Raw genomic sequence first — 19,494 nt, forward strand, 5'->3', positions numbered from 1 at the left:
CCCCTCATGGCTGCCCCGCCTGCCCCAGCTTGGCTTCTTTAAGAAAAAATAAACCAATCCTCCCCCCCTTGGGGCTTTGGGGGCTCATGTCCAGCAGGAACTGGTGAGCCCTGGGGTTTTTTTTTTCCTTAAAGGGCCAGAGCTGGGGCGGGCAAAGCAGCCATGGTGGGGTCTGGGAGAGTGCGTGGGGGTTGGGGGGCTCATGCAGAACTTCCCATGCAGCATGGGGCAGCAGGGGCAGCGGGGATTGCCCCCCACCTGGCAGCACCCAGTGAGTTGGGGCTTTCTTTTTCAAAGTGCTGGGACCTGGGGTGGGCAGGGCAACCATTGTGGGGGCTGGGAGAGTGGGCAGGCAATGGGCCTGCGTGATTCGGCGGAATCAATTTGGCACAGTGATTCGAATCACTGGATTGAATCACTGTCCCCCGAATCCAAAGCAAATATTAGCCACTTTGCACAGGCCTAATACACACACACACACTTACATACATACACACTGTAATTTGTAATTTATACAATTTCATCAAGCCCTATTCTGTTATTTTTGTGTCCATAATAACTTATTTTAACACCAGTTCCAAAATCTCCTGAAATCAATGAAGACAGACTCAACTTCAGTGGGCTTTGGGTCAATGCCTTAATACTTTAATAAAATAATATGTACCATTATTAATTCTGTGGATTACTAACTAAAATATAAAACAACAATCCAAACAATTCAGAGAGCCATGAGATTACAAAAGCAAATTTGCAACTGAACATGGCAGAACCATAAGTCTCTAACAGAATCTTTTGACTAAGGTTAATAAAACAGGCATAATCACCAAATATTTTTGAATAATTCTTATTTAATACACATTATAGAAAATGTCTCATATCTTTGCTCCATTGAAATCAGTGGCAAAACTACCACTGATGTCAATAGGGCTAGGAGTTCACTAAGAATTTTTGCCAAGGAAATTAAAACACAGTAAAAAGGTTATTTAGCAATATAAATAAAATGGAACAAGGAAAGTCAGGCTATTATGTAATGAGAATAGAGTTAGGAATAAAAATAATCCTTGCATTGTCCTAACACTGAATTAATTTTTACCTCATATTGAAATCAGGCTGATAATTTATCCGATAATCTGATTTAGGACATAAATTAGATAGCTGGTTGGAAAAATATATAGTAATTAAAATGATCGCATCTGAGATAGGAAAAAAAAAAATTTAATGTGGTTAAAATAGGATTACTAGATAATGTCAGTCCCAGGATACTAGAAGTATTTGCATATGAAATTATACATATTTTTGTATCTCTGTCAGGGTCAGCCTTACCCACCTTTAGCAACAAAGGCTAGGGACAGAAATTCAAAAAGCCTGAGCCTGAATTGATTCAATCTTTGCAGGTCAGTCTAACCTGTAAAGCTTGAACTGATGTGGAGGTAGAGAGACATTCCCTTTTCATTCCAGAAATGCAGACACATGCCTGCAGTGGCTCAGGCTAGAAGCTGGGGGGTGCTAGAGCAGCCCTCCCTTCCCTTCTACAGTACTAAGCTGCAGGGAGACATGGCCTGGCTGCAGCAGGATGCTCTGATTAGCTCAGCAAGAAACTGATAATAATGTTTATCACACCTAACTCAGTGTTTATCACCCCATTTAGAAAACAACAGAGAGATATTACCAGCTACCTTTGTCACAACACAGACAGTAGCTAGGATGTGGTCTGCTAACTAACACACAGTTACCTCTCAGCAAGGCAGAGGGGAGGGGGGCACTCCTGCTTAGCACGGAGTGGTGAGGGGGTGGTGGGGAGCAGCCTGCAAGTCTCTGCTGGAGCTGGAACTGGAGCTGCAGCCAGGGAGCAGGGGGGCAGGGCCAGCTCTGCTGTGGAGCAGAGAGCCTGGCTCAGCCCAGAGAGCATGCCAGGATTCTGGGAGACTCTGGTTTATCTCAAACCAGCAAGGGGTCTGGGACAGACATTGCATAAACCAGTTTGACCCAAATTAGTTAAGACTAATACTACATTCAACCAGGTTTACTGCAAACCATTTTCAGCCATTTTCAAACTAGTTATGTGTACTGAACATCTGTTCTGTTACGGGTTTAAACCAGTTTCTGATCACTTAATCCGGTTTATGTGTAATGTCTGTCCCTAGCCAAAAGCCGCTGCTCCCTGTCTTCATTGCCTTGCTGTTCTGCCATGGAAAGCATTGAAAGGGAGACAAGTAGTGAGTAGACTGATTTGTAGAAGGGCTCTATTAGAAGGATACAGGAAAATTAAATGGAGCCCTTCTAGGAATCCCCTTCTCTCCTTGTCTTTTCTTCGATGCTGGCTATAACTGCAAGCAGTAAAGACAGGAAGTAGGGGTGCAAAGCAACTGGCAGACTTCCTGTGCTTCTGTCTTGCTTAGACTGAATGGCTACTGAACACACTGGAGAGCAGAGGTGAGCTACAGGAAAACTTTGTCTTGGGTCCTGATGTTTAGGACAGCTTGTGGAGGCTGGACTGTTGCCAGGAGGCAAATGTCAATGTAAATGGTTACCATGTTTGGGTTAGAGAATACCTTTTATTTTTCCCTATCTCAGCAATTGTACACCACATGCTAACCCCAAGTACCCTGGGCTAATATATGTGGCATGACTAGCAGCATGTTCTAGATTGTATTCACATACACCAACTATGTACCCATATAGCTACCATGTACAGAGTTCTAGATTCTCTTTTAACTCTATAAAGCGATGTAGATAATAATGAATTTTGATATCTAAATCTTACAGCAAATGGTACCACATGCCTGAAGAATACCTAACATAGCACCTATGCCTAAGAAAAGAAAAACATATAAAATGTGACAGACCAGTGGTCTGACCTGAACAGCATACAAGGCTATTTGTTTAAAAGAAAAAAGTAATTAAAGACATGAATTGAAATGAAAAATGAGTGCAACATGGAGTTTCCAAAAGTAGATCATTCCCAGTTTAATAAGTGATACAAGATTGATACGTATTTTTTTAAACAAAGTAAATGCATTTGATCTAATCTATCCAGAGTTCATTAAGCACTTGCTTTGTCACCACATGTAGATATATTAAATATTCTGGAGAAAATGAGATATAGTACAAAACTCGTAAGATGAATTAGGAACTGGGTAAAAGGAAGATAAACATGGATTGTGCTCATTCAAGAACTATCTGGTTGGAAAGAAGTTACTAGAATAGCACCTCAAGAACTGTTCTTGGTAAAAATCTTATTTAATATTTTCAATAATGACCTTAGCACAGAACCTATGAGTGTGCTAATGAAAGTTGATAATGACGTGAAATTGAGAGGCATAATCAATACAGACAAAGATAGAACATGATACAGGAAACATTGATTGACCTTGAAGATAGAATATAGCAATAGAAATGGGATGAAATATCACAGTACAAAGTGCAAGGTTATGCTTTTAGGGAATATCAAAACTAATTTCTGCTTAAAGCTGAGAGTTCATTATTTGGAAGTGATAATGGAGAAAAAACGGCCTGAGTGTATTAAATTATTAGAAGATGACCAGAAGTCACCAATATGATGAGACTCTGGGAAGGGCTTGTGGGATTCCACCACCCCCCAGTCCCTGGGGAGGGGGCAGCCATGCCCATGCAGCCTCAGAGAAGCGGCCTTAGCCAGGAATTTAGTGCTGGCTTGGGGCTGGGAGGGAGGGGGGAAGGCAGAATCCTGCAAGCCCTGCCCAGAGGCACTCCAGCACATGGTCCGGGGGCTGAGGACAAGGGAGGGACACTGAGTGCCCTGTCGGCCCAGCCGGGAATGTGGGATGTACCACTGACATCACTGCCCAGCAGCTCGTGAGCCCCACTGCCCCTGTATTGCCCTGCCTGGGGTGGGCCCCTGGACCCCCCACCACAGACAAAGCCCAAGGACCACCAAGTGCCACCAGTGCCACCAAGTGGGGGCTAGTATGCCTTTCTCTGCTGGCTGCCTACAGTTGCTAGCTGCCTTACAAATGACACGGTTGCCAGGGAGGCATTTGCCTGAGGCAATCTGGTAAGGCGCAGCCACCCTGGTGCATTTGGCTGCCCTCAGAAACCTCTGGCATGCTGGGAGGCATGCAGGAGCCCCCCGTGGCCCAGTGCAGACATTTGCCTGTCTCTCCCCAACTGAAGAGCAAACATGAGCTCCGTTTGCTCCCGTTCCAATCTCTGCATCTTAGAGAAACCTGCGCAGACTGGATCAGTTCTGCCTCAGACTTTTTGAATACCTGTTCTTAGCCAAAGAGTCTAAGAATGCATTATACCAAATGTTGTCTGGCAAATTGACAAGAGAATTTCATTAAGGTTAAAATGATATTTTCTTGAAACACAACCATTCTAAAAAGGATTGTGCATTTTATTTTAGTTTCATGCATTACTAATTATAGGACAGTATTTCTCTTTACTGACCTAATCATAAAGGGGAAATACCCACTAGAGTTTAAAAAAGATGCAAGCAGTTATAGTTACGGCACTTGTAAATTAGGTAAAATTAAAATAATAGCACTAACAAATGAGGGTTGGCATGTGCATGTGTATTTTCTTTCAGTTTTGTTTCCTTGCTTGTTTTGTTTTCAGCATGCAGACATCTGCCTTCTTTAAAATATGTGACCAAATATATCGTTGTTCATGAACTTTAAACTAAATTGCTATGTGGTTGATCCCACACCACTAAAAACAATGACTGGAGAGTTATTAACAATGACTACCACGAGAACAGGATCAAACCCTATTAAAGTATCATGATCCACGTTGATGATTCAGTATCAGTAAATACATTACACACAAAAATACTAAGAGCTAGTATGAAGAAGATTCAGGAAACAAACACAATACCACATATTCATTTTGGAAAGCTATTTTCTACTTCAGCAATACATAAGAGAAAACAAATCACAATTTGTACTAAGCAGCCAGTAACAAAAAAATCAGTCAAGGGTTAGGAGAATAATCTTGCTTCTCATTGCACTAGTGCTCTGCACAGTACAGTGCGGGGATGGGGGAAGGGGCGCGGGGAGGGAGACAAAATTATCTTTAAACCACTGTTAGGCTCCTCTGTTCCTTGTGGCACCTACTGCTCTCTTTCATCATGACTGCTCTAAGTTATGCTGGCTTGTACAATTGCAACAGCTGCTTTTACATTTATGCTGCTCTGCCTCATTTTTACTTTGTGTTCAGACTTCTGTTCATTACATCGGCCCATGCGCTCTCAACTTAGGGAGTAAGCTCGCCAGAGGCCGAGGATATCCTTTTCCCAGGTATGCATCTAGAGAGAAGGCAGGGTAGATTTGCACAATATAAGCTAATTAAATCAGAGAGCTTTTGTAAACAGTGTCTTACTTTAGAGCCCAGCACACTGAGGCCCTGATCCATGACTAGGCACTACCACAATACAAGCAAATAAATAACAGTAATAAAAATACATATGTGCATTTTTGGCTGTGGAGCAACTGAGCGTATGCCATTGCTACTCCAAACGTGCCCTAGAGCAGGGGTTGCTAACCTGTGGCATGGGTGTCACAAGTGGCACAGGCAGCATCTGTGTGTGGCACACAAGCAGACTGGGGAGGGGACAGGCAGTATAGTGATAGATAGGGCAGGAAGCAGAAAGTTAAGCAGCAGATTAGGCAGGGAGTGAAGGGGAAGCAGACAGAAGAGTAGCAGATCAGGCTGCAGAGCACAGGGCAGGGAGAAAGCAGAAAAGGCAGAGGAAGGGCACTCAGGGAGGGCATGAAACTAATTTGTGGCACATCTGTCAAAAAGCTTGGCTCCACTGTCCCAGAGCACCCTTAATTTGTGGAAATAGAGTCAAAAGATGGGTGTTGAGCTAGTTACGCCAGTCAGGATTCCCTCTTATTGGAGAATACCTAGCTATTCATTCAGAGAATCTGTAACCTTTTGTACCAACCGATTGGGTACAGGAGGCCTTACTGAGGGCCAGGATAGCTTTATATCTTTTTTTCCATGTAGACTACTAAAGCTCTGGAGTTAATGCTTCAACATAACTAGCTTATTCAAGACTGACTAAATATTTAACCCGGAAATCTAGAAGTGCTGTGAAATAAAACAGATCTGAATTTAGAGTAATTTAAAGATGAGATACAAGATACCAGTGTGAAGGGAGACTGGCAGGCACAACTATATTGAGGCATTGTCAGCCATACTCAAAGACATTTCTTGTCATCCATTAACATTTAGAACAGTTAATACACCTGCTGGCTCTTCATAAGTGCTAAATATTTTAAAACATGAAAAACTCATTTCCTACAAAATCACACTTACTCAGCTTTTTTCTGCCTCCTATCAAATATATAAATTATTCTTAACTATGGAAATCACATGCATATTTTTAATGAATGACTATGATATTTTTTTCCTTAATAAAAAAAAATACAAGTACTTTTGACATATAATTTGGCAATTATAAAAGGAAATTATTAATGCATTGGCTAAATCTTGAGATACTTTAGAAAAGTAATGTATAAGCACAATACAATTTTGTCTGCTCCAGCATATTCTCAGTCTAAAGCACTTGTGCAATTTTAATTTAAGGCTCCCTTGAGCAGGTCATGATTTACACAAAATTATGAGACATTTTGTAATGGATGCACCAAGGACTAGTCTGAAAACAACAAACCATCATTTTTATTCAGTGTTGGATGCATGTCCAGTTTTCTGAAATTACAGTCAAGAGATAAGTCTATTATACATTGCACCACCTGGAAATATTTTATTTGCATGTGTGTATTTGAAAATCTAAGTTTACTTTTTAAAGCTAAATAAAGTTGCCTTGTGACACTCATATTGTATCTATTACATATTTCACTTCAAAACCTCATCTCTCCTAAACCCTCTTCAGTGTGCTTGAAGTAGCACAGCAAAAGGAAAGGAATTTTCTATTTAACTAGAGCACTGACATTCTGTTACACAATTCGATCTTGTCTATTTACCTGCTCTTAAAAAACACAAGACACTAAACAAAAATGCTGAATGCATCTAGTTTCAGTGCCATAGGTGTCTGAATGCATCTGTAGCTTCCCTCTCACTCATCAGTGTAATTGTTGTCATGTTATTCCATTTTTTGATTAGTCTAGTCCGCCAAGCTCAAAGCTTTTTCTGGCCAAACGTTCTTCTGCTAGTTGTCATGGTGACTGAATTGTTAGAGAGGAGAAAGGCTCTGTTGTCTGTCATTGTTCTGTTGTGGTTTAGGTAATGCAGGAGGCATCACAAGTGAAGTGGATGGACCTTTTTTGCTCTACATCATTTCAGAGTATTGAAAATCTCACATAAAAAAGGAGCAAATAGGCCCCGACCAAAGAAATAACCAAGTTCTTTTTGAAAGAAAGTGCACATTATTATAAAGAGGTAAAATAGCACTAATGACTAGCTGAGTAATCTAAGAAAAATGCTATAGAATATTATATTTATTACTAGAACAATTGCTACAATTTGAATGTTACTATACAAAACTAACCATTTTGCAATTTAGATTGAACGTACTTTTTAACTGCAGGTTCAGCATCAGTTCTTTCAGGTTTATTACATTATTTAACTTTTGATTCTACTTAACTTAAAACACTACGTCATAAGATGTGCGTTCAATATTTCATTCTTTTAAATATGACCTACAAGTATGTTTGGTTTTAATAATATACAATTGTTTCTTTTTATTATATCACAGTTAGAATACATAGTAACTTATTTATCTTTATTTATTTATTACCAGAGAGGGCTTATTTTTCCAGTCTTGATTACCTGTAATAATTTTTAACTTTAGGCTTTACCCATATCTCTGTTTTGACACTCCTTCATTTCCTCTTAGCAGCATCTTGAAACTTAAAAAAAATAAGAAAAAACCCTGAAAAAGTTGTTTTAAAAGATTTACCTGACTTAAATAGCTTGAATAACAAGACAATCATTCTAAAACATGATTATCATTTTCAGCACTAATTACACTCCAAAAATTACCCACAACCCTAAAAAAAATCTCAACTGCCGTGAGATAACACAATGCACTCATTTGAAAATACACTGAAATTAGTTTGTGTTCAGATTCTTGGGCTAATACAATTAGGAAAGGAAGAGGCTAAGAATATTTTTCCTATTGTTACTGCAGGAAGAATAACATTCAACAGAACCTGTCACTGGGTGTCACCAAAGTTCCATGAAAATACAGGTAAAACAGCACTAATTTAACAATAACACTTAAAGCAGGCGAGTAAAAATGACCATTTCAGATCATTCAGCTTACCTTTAAAAATATAGGGCCGCAAACTCACTTGATGCAATCAGGAATAGATTCGCTGTCTTCAATGAAACTACACCTGTTTACACCTGCTGTGGACCTACTCACAAAATACAGTAGCTTTAAGTTGTTAAGCAACATGCACATATGGAGAAAGGACAACACTGTGGGTGTGCAATAGTTTTCAGCAATATCAATGATTTGTGATACTAGAAAGAAGTTGTACAGAACTGATCCAGTGCTCATTGAAGTTGGGTCTTAATTTCTCTCTCTCTCCGTTCTACAGCTGTAAAAATGATGCTAATTATGAATCTTTTTTTTGGCTGAATCATCTCTTAACACACTAGGATTGCCTCTCACTATGTGGCTCTTAGATGCTATTTAACAGATAATACAAAATAATATCAGAATATAGAAATTATTTGAGTTTCAGATGCTCAGCATTTCTGAATATGAGAACCTATGTGTTTCAGCTTAGGAACCCAAAATTTTAAGCAGCCAAAGTAATGAAAGATCAATTCCCTGTACAAAACACTAACATGTTTTCCAATCATTTTCTAATGAATCCAACTAGGTACAAACATTAAATAATTAAACAGAAATATACTCTATTAATAACATACTTTGCTAACATTTATCCTGGGTAATGGAAGAGTATTTTCTCTTTCATGAAAATCAAGAGATTAATGTCAAAGCCCGTTCTTCTTTAAAAAGGCACTCTATTACACCAGTAAAATTTTCAAAACCACCAAACTGTCTGAGAAACATAAGTCCCACTGACTGAGGCATTTAATTGGTATAGGCACTTCTGAAAATGCTACCCTTATAATATCTTATAATAGCTTCATAAAATAATTTCTATAATTTTTGTAAAATGTTAATAAAATATCATGAAATTATATTGCAACCTTATCATTGCTTATTATATAGAAGATAATAAATTGGCAAGAGAATTTTTCAAAGATCATATAGAATTCCACAGCAGAGATATAATTACTGCTAAATCCTATAGGTTATTATTCTTTATAACATTCTTTGAAATTACCCAACAGCTCTATTGGTTTCACCTTTATTATATTCTGTTGGACTTTTCTACAAGGGATAGGAGCAGAGGCATTAAAATATAACAATCTCTGTTTTTGGAGTGCTTTAAAATAAGTTTAATGCCTTCCCATTTGGAATGGATGATTGCTAGCTTTTGAAAAAGGTACTTACTGCTTCATACACAGTAAACATGCATTCTGTTTTTCTTTTACACTGCTAAATGGTATAATACATAGCAAAAATATACAGAAATGGCAATCAAAACAGACACACTTAAAGAAGTGTAGTACCAGCACTTCCTAATTTGTATTTTATTCCTCACATCAGAAATGCTACCAGCATTCACCACAGTACTGAATATTCATTCTTCTTCCTCTTGGTTCAGTGTTACAGCAGACTAATAGATACATACATGTATTAAATTAAGGGGAATCACTGGACATCTAATTCCCTTCATCTGCTAACTCTCCCCTTGCCTGCATGGTTTGGGAGAGCAGTGCTCCCCCACTACTCCCCTTTCTCTTCAGCTGGTGCAGTGAGAGCTCCCTCTCCTGTTTCAGCCTACTTTAACCACTGTGTACAGATTAATATTTCTACCTTGTTTTAATTAATTTCTTCCCACCTAAAAAAAGCATATCTGATCCTTTTCAGGTGCAAAGCTTATTTCATCCCATCCTCTCCTTCAGTCAACTAATGAATTGGAAACAAAAAAAATAAGACTTCTACATGTCCAAAATCACAACGACAGGGGTAAAGAGGACAAGTAGTGACTCCTCCTGGATGGGGATTCAGGAAGATAATCAAGCCACTTGGCATTAGCAAGCATCTCTACCATTCATTCTGGGAAATATTTGCCTGTAGCTCACCACTTCATATTTGTATTTGAAGCATGCTATGAAAGAAAGATGAAACTCATAAAGTTAAAATATACATGTTTATATTCACACACTGCACTTCAAAGATCAGCCTTCACATGTTTCCCAAAGTAGGGGTGTCCTTCAAGCAATATTAATACTAATTTCATTTTATTCCTTTTTAAGGAGGCTTTTATCTCCACCTGATTCTACGATGGGAGGAGAGTGTCATGTGCTCTGACACTGGACTGATAAATGTGAGCACCTTAGCTCAATTAAGAACTTTAAACTACTAGATAAAAATAGATATTATACATTTACCAGATACCCTAAGAAATGCATTTTAGAAGCCTCTTCTTTGCCAAATAACCCCTTGTTTGAATGGTTAAATAACATCTATATTCTTGTCCACACAAATGACTTGGGAAATGTTGGAGTTGGAGTTCCTGGCTCAATATTTCTCCTGCATCTAAAACAAGACATGAATTCAAGATCAAAAGTGCCAGCATGCCGATGGGTATATGCTGGCAGAGAGACTGTCTCAAGCTTCCCACACAGGTAATGGGGCTGGTAGTTCCAGCCTGGCCTAGCAGGCAGCAGCATTGTCTGTGCCCAGCCCTGCCCTTGTCAGAGTGTTTCTGTGGCCCAAATCCTGGTGGCCAGGGGCAGGGACAGGCTCTGATAGGAATCATCACAGCATAGTGTGTGAGCATCTGAGTCGTCCAAAAGGGAGTTCTCGCACAAAGATAGCATCAGCGTGCATTTCAGAATATACTAGCCCTTTCTTTGTAAGATACCTTTTATGTTTTTCACAGTTCAAGAAGTATATAGAGTCTTAATTGCCTGAAATATGAAGCAAGCATCCAGGCCAAAGATTTCATGTTTCTCATTCTAAGAGTAGTGAGGTTGATTAATCAGACACCGGCTCTCAGAAATTACCCCTATAATTTTAACTATGTAAGATATTTTCTAGTCCTAAAAGGTTGCAAAAACATTACTGTGTACAGTTGAACAGTTGCCTCATTTCACCACAGAAGTGGCTGCGTTTCTCTTTCCTATGTGGTAAATAAATTATCTGAATGAATCCATTATAAAGTTCTTGTTTTAAAAAAATATATCAATGAGTCAAACTTTGTTTTAGAAATACTTATCTGGCACTTTTGCAATACTGTACATGCTTTGCTGGCAAACGCAGCCTCCCCTCAAAGAAAATATTTCACTGGAAAGTCAATATCTGTAGTTGACTGAAAGAAACATAGCGGTTTCAAAGAAAAGAGTAAAAGCCTCTGTCGCAGACCTCATTTCATGCTTTTTTTGTTTCCACTGAGCATATTTTAGGGACTAATCAGCCTTATAAAAGGTACCACTGTTAATCTACTGTTTGTCTTGGTCTTCACTGCAGCTGCTTAAGAGATAGGGAGCAAACAAAACCAGAATTAAGGTCATTCCATTTAAATCCTTCAGAAAGGAAGACAAGGACTAAATTATTGCTGAGAATTACATGGAGGAAAAACCCAGGATAAGATAACTATTGTTTATTATTTGCCAGACCCACAGTGGCACTGCATTTACATATTTGTAAAGGGATTACATTAACATTTTATGAGATTAATTGGTAGCATAGGGAGATTCTCTGATATACTGTCGACACAGCTTGAAAGTGCATTCCAGTATTCTTAAAGACCTAATGCAGATAATGTGGAACATCTAAAACCTGGTAAGCATTTTGGAATGCATGATTGTTTGATGCACCTCTTCTGAAATATATAATTCAGGCCTAGAATATGAAGGATTTCTAGTTCCATCTAATTAATGTTGGTATTTGAGAAAATAGTTGTTCTTTACAGGTCTCATACAGTGAGATTAAATTTTATCATACTTCACAAGTCTGAATACAGTAAGATTCGAGTAAAGTTTATAATGGATGATATTGCCTGCCTGCACTAAAAAGACTTAAATCTGCAAATGTATCTAAGATTGAAGGACAGATGCTACAAAATACCAATGTTATGCTAATACATGTAATAGATGATCCTTTTCTAGTGGTCAGCAAGTATGTCACTCACAGGAGCAGAAGAGCTTTTGGCCATCTAAGAGTCACAAGGTTTTCCTTCAGACAGGGACTATTCTATAAATAAATCATGTTTTTAGTGTGATCTTTATTGTGAAAACATGCTTCTTTTAGAGCACAGTAATACCACTTCAAGAAGGAAATGCTATGTGAAGAGAGGATCTTGGACCTCTCTTCCACTTTAAAATAAAGTACATTGGCTCCACAGTATCTTCAGTCCCTAGGAGCCTAAGGGCTAGGAACTGCGAGTCTGTTTCAGAACTCAGATCTTTCAAGTAATAGGAGCATATCTTAAGTCTGTACCACCACACTAGCTCAAACTTATGTTAGACTGGTCAGAAAAACTCACATGAAATTAAATTTTGGGGGAAAATTAGTGTGAATTCATAAATTGTTAACTGTTTTCTGATTAGCTCTATAATTAACCATTTTCTTAAAATATCTGAATCACTTTCAGGAAATGCCTGGTTAAATGTTCACAACACTCTGATTTGTTCTAGTTAAAATTATGTGTTCTCTGTCTCAGGAGAGATGAGGGGATGGTGCTGGGTGCAGACTCAGGACTTCTCTGATCTATGATGCTTAACTGCTGGGACTGGATGTAGGGGAGTGGGAATATCTGTGCTGGGTTTGAACAGTTGTCCTAGACTTAGGTGGGAGGCAGTACAGATAAGCCCTAGTGAGATACAGTAACACAAGTTTGTATATTTTTGTAAGCAACAATGTGTCTCGTATTTTGAACTACCTGAAACTAATCTGCTTAATAAATTATCTAATTTATTTTATTTATGTAATCTAATAAATTACTAGATTTCTGGGCATCACTTAGTTTTGTCTTCTGGATGAGAACATGTTAACCATTAGGGGTGTGCAAAATGGACCTTATTTGATTCGGATTCAGATTTGGCCAGAATCAGGGACAGTGATTTGATTAATTGATTGGATCACTGTCCCTGATTTGATTTGGCCGAATCCAAATCTGAAGATTCCATGCTGATTCAGAGAATCAGTGATTTGGACATAGACACAGTTTTAAATGTTTTTTCTACATACCTCAAGGTACCAGGCATGGCTCATGAACACTGTGATGCTGGGGCAGATGGAGCATCCCACAGGAGCACGGGGGGCGGGGGGGAGGAATACCTACAAAGAGACAGATCTTGCTTTATATGCTAAATTTCTTTACTTCTGCACTCCCCACACACAAAAAAAACATTGTTTGTCTTTACTTATGACACACACACTTATCTATCTCTCTTGGAACATACCATATCTTCTCCTGGTCCCTCTAATAAACTTTCACTAAGGAAAGCAAGATTGTTTTCAAACAGTGATGGCAAATATAATATACTGAAGGTCACGCATGTCTGGAACCACTGGAGAACCACTTTAGAAATTATCAGAAAACACTGTTGAAATTTGCAAAGGATTTTAGTTTTTATGTATAGACTGTACAAAAACAAGTGATTCTCAGATTTTCCCACCTAAGTGAAAAAGGTGGTTAGATGTGTTAGTTTGGAACCAGGAAGAAGGTAGGGCAGCATAACTGCTTCAGAGAGGTGGGTGCTTTCAAAAGCAGAAACCTACTTCATCAGATGCTACAACTAGGTAGGGACTACTTAAATCGTGGTTCCATTATTTCTGTGGAAAGCACAAAAAGTAGAGATCTCTGCAATCACCATGAAAAATGGCGTTGGCCACAATTTCCCATGGATTCAACCCAAAAAAATGCTTACCAGAATACAAAGATTTAGATTTAATATTTAGATTTATAATATTATAGTAATTTTATGATATTTCCATGAAATATGCTATTATATGGTTTTTGCCCCTCAGCCAATCAATGGTGAGAGATAAGGCTACTGAGGCTCCTCCACCAATCAGCAGCGAGTGGTGGGGCCACCGCTAATTGCCTGCTAATTATTTGGGGGCTGCCTCAAGAGCTGTGCTACACCATGTGCATCCCACCACCAGGCGGGCAGGGGGTCCAGTGCAGCCCAGCAGCGGAAGGCACATGGTATCACACGGCTCTTAAGGCAGCAGGGCACAGAGCCCAGTGTGCAGTGGCAGCCCACCTCTACCCCATGCACAGATCAGGGGGCACATGCCTCCCGGGCCTCCGCTGGGGTGTGCACAGCGGCGGGAGATCCTCCCTCCCCTGTGCCCCTGGATGAGCCACCCAGGCTCTGATTGTCCCCCAACCCAGCTCTGCCAGAGCTCTGTTCACCCCAGCCCCTTCCCCTACCTTTGCCCCACTCTCTCCCTCAGTGAGGGGGCCTTGATCTGCTCCCCCTAAGCCCCCTCCCCTTCACAGAGTAGACTGGTACTTCCCTGCCCTTCCCTGCCACTGGGCAACCAGTGATCCAAATGCTGGGCTGTGAACCTGGCTGTGTGTGCACCCCTCCCCACCCCTGCTGCAGGTGCGTGGAGCCTGCAGCCGGGCTGCCTGGCAGCCCTACCTGCTGCCCTGCATTTGCAGGGCTGAGCACCATTAGCCCTGGCCTTCTACCACCTATAGCCCTTCCGTGTCCCCATGCCCCCCCAAATGAACGGCTTGCAGATCTGTCCTGTGCCCCACCCCAGCTGGACAGTGCCTGTTGGCACCCCTTCATTTTGGCACCTGGGGTGGCTACCCTGCTCACCCCCCCTTGCTATGGCACTGCTCTCCAACAGCCTCCTCATCTCTGTATTAAGTGTCCCTGCTTTTCAGAATGGCAGCAGCAGCACTTTAACTAAAGCTCATCAAAGTTGTCATTTCAAAGCGCAAGGCCACTGAATCCATGAGACACTGCAGGCACTTTAATTAGAGCAGCTCTTAGAATTGTTCTAATTAAAATGCACCCCCCGCCTCCCCCAGACCCCGGACATGTGTAAAGATGCCCAAGAGTACCACCCTGCTCTGCCAACTGCCTCACCTAAATCAATTTATTATGGTTTTATGGTACCAGGATCTCTCCAAAATGACACATTCTGAAACACTCAGGCAAAAGTAGAACCAATGTGCATGGAGTTGATCAAGTGAGTCTATCTTGTCAAGTGAGATATACTTTAAGCCCAACTGTAAAGTTAGTTCAATAAAAGTAAACTAAAAATCTCACAAGTTTTGTTTCTCACATATTCCCTGGACCATCACAGTTACAAGTAAAATACAACAAATAATACTGGCCAACAGCCTCTTAGTATGCCTAACCTAACTTAAAACTAGTCATAGATAAAGAGGTCTGGTACGGACCTCAAGAGGTTAGATATCAGACCTGTCCATTACATCATGGACAATTGTCTATATTGCACGTAAATACAAAATAAAAAGCAAATGCCAGATTTCTAAAGTATAGGGGAATTCAAACTTAGATCTAAATTAAGGATCAAACTCTACCTAAGTGTTATACAAAGCATACACGTACACAAACAGTAATTTCCTATATGAATACAATGATAGAATTATGATGATAGTTTTGTTTAACAAAGATTTTCTTTAATAGTCCGCACAACACTGCTGAAGATTCAGAGGTTAGCACTGCATTTTTAGAAAGCTACTTGTGAGCAAGTAGAAATATGACTTCAGACCTCTAAACCAGAAGTTATTTCATTTACTGTTTTTAGTCTTATGAGCTTTTACAATGTGCCCATCACCAAAGTTGTCTTTGTAAAATTAAATGAGACTGTAAGAGACAGAATACAGTTCTTCTACTATGCCCATAATTTTATGACTGGCCAAAAAGAGTTTCCAAGAAGAGAAGACAAGCATGAAGGTCCCATTGAAGATCACGGTTGGAAAGACCTGGTCAAAAGGTGCATCTCCTACTTTATTCTAAATATACTTATGTTTATATGTATGTACATTTATATGAGAAGCTAACTCTGGAGAGGTAGGCCTGCTAAAGGGAATTCCATTGATCCAGCTTCCCCAAGCCTGAACACAAGTCAGTAAATTCTAGCATTCTGGATAAGTGTAGATTATGCAGCAATAGTACAACATTTCTAAATACATGTCAACACTGCAGCACCAAAGCTAGTTCTAACGTACAGTCAGGTTGTCAAAAATTATGTTGTGTGGCAACAAGATCATAATTTTATCATGAGTCCCTTTACATACCAACCATAAAAGATAAAACAGCATAAAAGTCTACATGCCTTTCTATTGTACCAAAGTTGAGCAAATAGAGATTTGAGGGAGAAAAAGAAGACTGGAGACAGGGGTCATAAGCCTACTATAGATATGACCAAAGAAATAAAGAGGAATTTATTTTTAAATGTTAGTCTCTTCAAAAGGAAGTTTTTTACTGGTTAAATTAAATAATTAATCTGACATAAAGAAGGCATTTTGCTTGCATCATGCAAATATTGACTGACTTAGCTAATGAGTGGCTGTGTATAAACAGGCTTCTTTTTTCAACTGGAGTCTAGAGCAGACAGCTTTGTGTATTCTACAGTCTCTTGTACCTGAGCCAACAACTGATAGTGCAGTAGATCAAAGACTTGATACAAAGATGCCAGGCAATTTGTGTATAAATATACTCCTTAAAAAGCGATAAGAGTACAAAAGAAGTCTTAACATACTTTCCCCACAATTTGAACAGTAAATAGTTAATTACTTTGATAATAGATGCCAAAGTTATATGTGATACTACAAATGTTCTACTGGACCTTAATATAGAGAATACGTGGAGGGAGTTTCTTTTATGCAGTTAGTAAATTGCATGCCATTTCACATTAACAAACAAACACTGTGCATTCTTTTCTGAAACTGAATATTTCAGAGGCCAGAACTCAGCAATTATTTCTTGAGGTTTTTGAGAAAAATGGAATAGAGTTGTCTGCATAACTTAAATGAACTACATAAAATGAATGAGTGAGGACAATTTTGTATTCAACATACATAATACACCTTTTTTTCCCCATCGATATGAATTTGTGAGCAAAATTATTTTTCATTGATAGAATTTGATTGTGTAATGGTATTTTATACATTAACTCCACATCTCAAGCCACAGTTCATTACATATCATCTAAATTCTAAGAGTATGGACAAACTGATTTGTAAATAATTTTAAGGCATGACTGAAGATCAGTACATATGTTAAGTTCAAATATGGGGCTTGAAGAGGCCTTGCAGGTCATCAAATCCAGTCCCTTGTGTACAAGGTCACCGCTTGTCCAGAGCATCCACAAGATTATCCATTCTGACTCTTCCCACACTGTTTCCTGTACAAACCAGATATTCCCCCAGACTGTCCTTTTACTCCTTCCTAATGTCCACAGCTTCCCTTGTCCTTTTGACCATGCTCCCTGCCAAGTTTCTTGTATAAACCATGCCTTGCCGGGCAAACTCTAGGCAACAGGCCTGGTAATATTTAATTCTTTCCCTCTAGGCTTTTTCATTTCCTGTGCAATGGTTAAACGCACCTGCCATCTCCTCCAGCATTTCCTCTTTGCTCCTCTTCCTCTGTCACCTGAAGTGGTGAGCAGCAGCTGTAACCTCTTCTCTATCCCTAGTGAGACTCTAGCAAAAGGTAAATCCTGTCACTCTGTGGCTCTGAAAATGCTGATAGGTGGCCAGACACTTGGGAGAGAGCCTGGCACCTCTGTTTTCTGTGCCTGGAGAGAGATGTGACATGGCTGTCATGGGACACCCAGCATGCAGGTGCTGTGCTTATGACCCCCTTTTCAGTTTCCTGGCAGTCCCAGTCTTGGAGGATATGATCATTCTCAATGTGACAAAAGGGTTGAAGACACATCTTCACCAGTGCCAAGAGGAATTCTACTAGATACACTTTTGCTGCTGCTTACTGGGAAACTGACCTCAAAGGTCCTGGAAGAGTGGATAAAGACAGCTACCAACTTGAGAAAAAAGGACAAGCCAGCTCTCCCTGGCAATGTAATAATCAAGCCAGCATAATTTTATTTCCCAAGCAGATATGATCCAGGTCTCCTGGGCTATCAATGCCTACAGCAGTTATAAAACCAGATAACTTGCCAAAAGCTTAAAGTATTCTTCAAGGGCTGGGCAGGGAAAGGGGAGGCTATTTTCTACAGTGAAAATAAATGAGTTTAAGATTCTGAGGCCCTTAGATTGTATAGTACGGGGGAGAGGCACAAAAGAAACTTTCTGTAAGGCTCTTTATGAAAACTATAACCCATTATAATGAATGCTAACTTACAGTATTATTAATCTGTAGTGGTTTAATTAAAATGTTAACATATTTTCTTTAAAAGTTTTAACAATACTTAGTTATAACAGTGATGGCACAATACTATACCTTAAATAAAATAGTATGCAACAAAGTCAGTTAGAAGTCTAAAAGGATTGAGAACCAATCTACTACCATTTTGACCAGTTTTTTACTAGAAAACAACAACTATAGGGATCACCATGTTCAATAAATTAAGACACTCTACAGATTATGGTGTGACTGTTATATAACATCTCAAGGGTTAAAATGAAGGTCTTGAGTATTTTCTACTCATGTAACAAAGTACTTGGCTTCTATGCTTTTTATTGTGTGATAAAAAACAAGTCAGGAGTACAAATACAACATTCACATTGACTCTTAGAAGCCAACATTATAACCTTCTCTCTTGACTCTTAGTTATCTTATAATGTAAAATCAAAAGTGGCTAGAACAAAAGAGAGGAGTGAATAGCATGTGAGCAACATAAGATTATTTATTGTGTACAATAATAGCAGTTACATAAAACTAAAAAGAGCAAGAGATGCAGCTGTACCTAAAATGGCTTCTATTTTTTTAAATAGAAAAAGTAGCATTTTATACCCACCTTGCACTAGTATAAATGGTATAGGGCAGTAGTAAATGAGGTTTACACTAGTGTACAGAAGAAATTTGTGTCTGAGTGATTTCAGTGTCTGTTATGAATATGGTCTCCTCCCATACTGATATACCATACTGATAGCAAACTAAATATGTAGAGTAGAACCCAGAGCATTCATATTTAGATAATTCCTTAACTACTTAAATCTGCTGTGGGTTGCTGAATTAAGTATGAGCTGCTCAGTAGGGCTGTGGGAAGCTTCAGGTGGTGATTTGATTTGGAGGAGTTTCGGCCCGATTCAGTGGCCGAATCTCTGAATCCAAATCGAATCAGGGGACCAATTTAAAGGTCCAAATCAATTCAAAGCTCTCCAAGTCTTTGGAAAAGATTCAGAGAGTTTTGATGATTCAGGCAGTCCCTGGTGGCTGCTGCAGGGAGCTGCAGCTGACTCCAACTCCTAAGTTCTAGGGGCAGGGGAGGGGGGACTGGGG

Source organism: Gavialis gangeticus, unplaced genomic scaffold (genome assembly GCF_001723915.1).
Source record: "Gavialis gangeticus isolate Ggan-Ray unplaced genomic scaffold, GavGan_comp1, whole genome shotgun sequence".
Taxonomy (NCBI): Eukaryota; Metazoa; Chordata; order Crocodylia; family Gavialidae; genus Gavialis; species Gavialis gangeticus.